This window comes from Limulus polyphemus, unplaced genomic scaffold, assembly GCF_000517525.1.
Source record: "Limulus polyphemus unplaced genomic scaffold, Limulus_polyphemus-2.1.2 Scaffold183, whole genome shotgun sequence".
Taxonomy (NCBI): Eukaryota; Metazoa; Arthropoda; class Merostomata; order Xiphosura; family Limulidae; genus Limulus; species Limulus polyphemus.
In genome coordinates, this window is record NW_013665793.1 from 330,865 (window position 1) to 334,618 (window position 3,754).

General features: G+C 30.6%; 1 long non-coding RNA gene across 2 annotated transcripts in view; it reads left to right on the forward strand.

Annotated features, from left to right (window-relative positions):
* The window catches only part of LOC111084959, an 8,398-nt gene extending 6,208 nt beyond the window's left edge, over window positions 1–2,190 (forward strand). For both annotated transcript variants that reach the window (XR_002609835.1, XR_002609836.1), the window contains exon 3: window positions 1,718–2,190. This is a non-coding gene — a long non-coding RNA (uncharacterized LOC111084959). The remainder of the gene's footprint in view (window positions 1–1,717) is intronic.
* The last annotated feature ends 1,564 nt before the right edge of the window (window positions 2,191–3,754 follow it).

Consider the following 3,754-nt stretch of genomic DNA (forward strand, 5'->3'; position numbering starts at 1 on the left):
CAAAGTCTGATCAAAATTGTTATAATACTTTTAATCTGAAAATAGTCTTTTAGGCTTAGATCTCCGAGCCGCTTGCACTGCTTTCTTTCCAAAACACATCGCTGAAATGTGTGTACGAGCTAATGTTACTCTACTGCTTCAGATAAGATTACAACATTAACTTAGAGCTAATACCACATCGTAACGTGCAGTTTACTTTTCACATTATTAGGTCTAATCACAAACATATATAACTGAATTAATATAACTAGTATCACATCGTGATGTGCGATTACTTTTCGCATTATTAGGTCTAAGCACAAACATATATAACTGAATTAATATAACTAGTATCACATCGTGATGTGCGGTTTACTTTTCACATTATTAGGTCTAAGCACAAACATATATAACTGAATTAATATAACTAGTATCACATCGTGATGTGCGGTTTATTTTCGCATTATTAGGTCTAAGCACAAACATATATAACTGAATTAATATAACTAGTATCACATCGTGACGTGCAGTATACTTTTCAATAGGAAACATTACAATGCTACAGTTATTCAATGTCATTTTTACCAGCGTATATTTGAAACAGAATTGCCGTTTACGTCTTTTATAGGAAAAATTACAACGCTACAGTTATTCAGTGTCATTTTTAACAGCATATAGTTGAAACAGAACTGCCGGTTACATCATTTTTAGTAAACACTACGACGATACAGTTATTCAATGTCATTTTTACCAGCATATATTTGAAACAGAACTGACGTTTACATCCTTTATATGAATCATTACAACGCTACAGTTATTCAATGTCATTTTTACCAGCATATATTTGAAACAGAACTAACGTTTACATCCTTTATATGAATCATTACAACGCTACAGTTATTCAATGTCATTTTTACCAGCATATATTTGAAATTGAGTTTTTATACATGCACAAACTTATCCTACTTATGTAAGCTATAGATATTGATAATAATACAGATATTGTACTTGTTGGTTTTAGTTGTTTCTAGAGAATAACTAAGTGTATTCTTATTAAGAAATAAGGACGTGTAATCCAAGTTAAAAAAATTCTTTTCATGCATTTTTTATAATTATGAAAACAACAACAAAGAAAAGATAAGGTCTTTATTTTGTGTATAAAACGTTGGAACTTTTTTTTCTGTTTGCGAAAACTTCCGCAAGAGTGAAAGTAATTCTTAAATGTGTAATACTTCCATAACATTATATATCCAGGCTTCGTTCTAAAACTATTATAGCAAGCTTTCAAGTTTATTCATGAGTTAGAAAGCTTGAATTATGAACATATATATGTATGTGTGTGGAGCTAACCTGGTAGTGTAATTTTATTTAGTGAACCTAAAACAACCAACCAAACAAAACATTAAGTAAATAGAAGGTAAGATCAAAACAAAAATCAATAAATCTAGACTTAAGAATGCACGAGTCACCCGAACAAACCCAGTTAACGTTCTCAACTTATTGACACTTGGGATGTAGTAATCAGTGCGTTATAAAGTAACCAATTAAAACACAAGTATTTGTAAGTAACGTATATATTTGTTCGTTAAGTTTGTCGACTGGTTCAAGTAACACATAGAGTTCAAATGTCATTAGCTATCAATGATTAATGTCAAATACTTCCTTTCATTTTGTGTTTCTCTACATGAATGATTCATTGTACTCTTCTTAACCTTTACCTGTTACATATATCTTACAGGTAGAAGTTAATCACATAGCAGATGGATATCACGAATCATGGGCGGATCATTGTCTGTAGGGCTACAAATCTTAATTGTACTCCTTAAATTCTTCATACCACATTACAGTGAGGCCAGCATGCCGTTTATCTGCCTTTTTCTCCAAGAAAAACAACTCCCGCTGTCTGAAGACCTGATTTTCATGCAACAAGGGACACCACAAGCATAAACTTCGCTTTGATCTTTAAAAGATAATAATTCAAACATGTTAAGCCTTCATGTTTTACGAAGTTCGAAAATGACGTGTTGAATCGAAAAAGAATGAAATAGATAAATCAAGAAAGAAAAATTGATTTAATGGCCGTAGCATGTATATATATATATTTTCTAAGCCAATAATTTCCAAAATGAATTATATGGAATGCACTGCAATAAGTATATTAAAGATATAATAATTCAAAACTTCTTAATGTTTATTACTGAAAAAAATATATTCTGGAGCTATTGTTATATGTAAAAGCGGTATTTTAAACTAATTGTATTTCAAGATAAAACAATAAAGAGGGGTTTTCTGTCAAAGATTCTAGAAACGTATCCTGCATCTCATAAGTACAACGTGTCCCAAAATTTAGTTATTCTAGTAAACTTATTATTTGTAATTTTCAGCTGTTCCAAACCAATCTATAAGAATAGATGAGCAGTACATTTGTAAAGTACACAGACTGAAAAAAACAAACAATGGTACTGCAAACGAAAAATTATCTTTCTTATTCCGATTTATTTAAAATTTAGATATTATTACCGTCATATGTTTGTGCTTAGACCTAATAATGTGAAAAGTAAACCGCACATCACGATGTGATACTAGTTATATTAATTCAGTTATATATGTTTGTGCTTAGACCTAATAATGCGAAAAGTAAACCGCACGTCACGATGTGATACTAGTTATATTAATTCCGTTATATGTTTGTGCTTAGACCTAATAATGGGTTACATCATTTTTCCAGCATATAGTTGAAACAGAACTGCCGAAATGTTTTTCAAATAATATCAGATGTTCATTTCAATGCTTGAAATACTAAAGAATATCTTAACGATGTGAAACGTAAACGTTTTATAGAGCTACATATAAGAACTGTTGAACAATTTCTTAAAATATAATGATTAATACTGTGCTGGCTACGCTGTTGTATAGTATACTATAATACATCGGAAACACTTCTGCTGCTTACTAAACTATAATGAAACGAGCACTGTGTTTTCTAGCTAAGTAAATAGAAATCCTACTATATGTATAGTATACATTTGGAACACGACTATTCGGGAACTTATCAGGAACGCTAGTGTAATTTATCAACCATCAACCATATTGGAAACATTAATACGTGTAGCAGAGGAGACTAATAGCAATATTAATATTTTGGTATTGAAGACACCAATACTACTTACTATCGCGTCATTTAAAAACGAAATATTCGATCTAGAAAAAATAAATCCCCAAAATTTTGATTACCTATGATGACACTTACATTACACTCTTTAGACGGAATTGTTGTTTGACGTCTCTATTGCAAACAATACAACGCTATTGCTATTCAAAGTCATTTTCTAGCACATATATTTGAAACAGAACTGTCGTTTACATCATTTACAGTAAACATTACAACGCTACAGTTATTCAGAGTCATTTTCTAACATATATTTGAAACAGAACTGGCGTTTACATCCTTTATAGGAAACACTACAACGCTATAGTTATTTTGTGTCATTTATAAATCTATTAACTAGGGCGAAACCGCGTGAGTGTTTTTCATAAACAGAAAGTGCTATAAACAATACTATAGCTATAAAATACAGTGTTATCTTTATTATACATTAGCAAGCACCAACAATGTGTATAACATATTATTTACTATAAACAATACTACAGCTATAAACTACGGTGTTATCTTTGTTATATACTAGCAGGTACCAACAATGTGTCTAACATGTTATTTAGTATAAACAATACTACCGCTAGAGAATACAGTGTTATCTTCATTATACACTAGCAA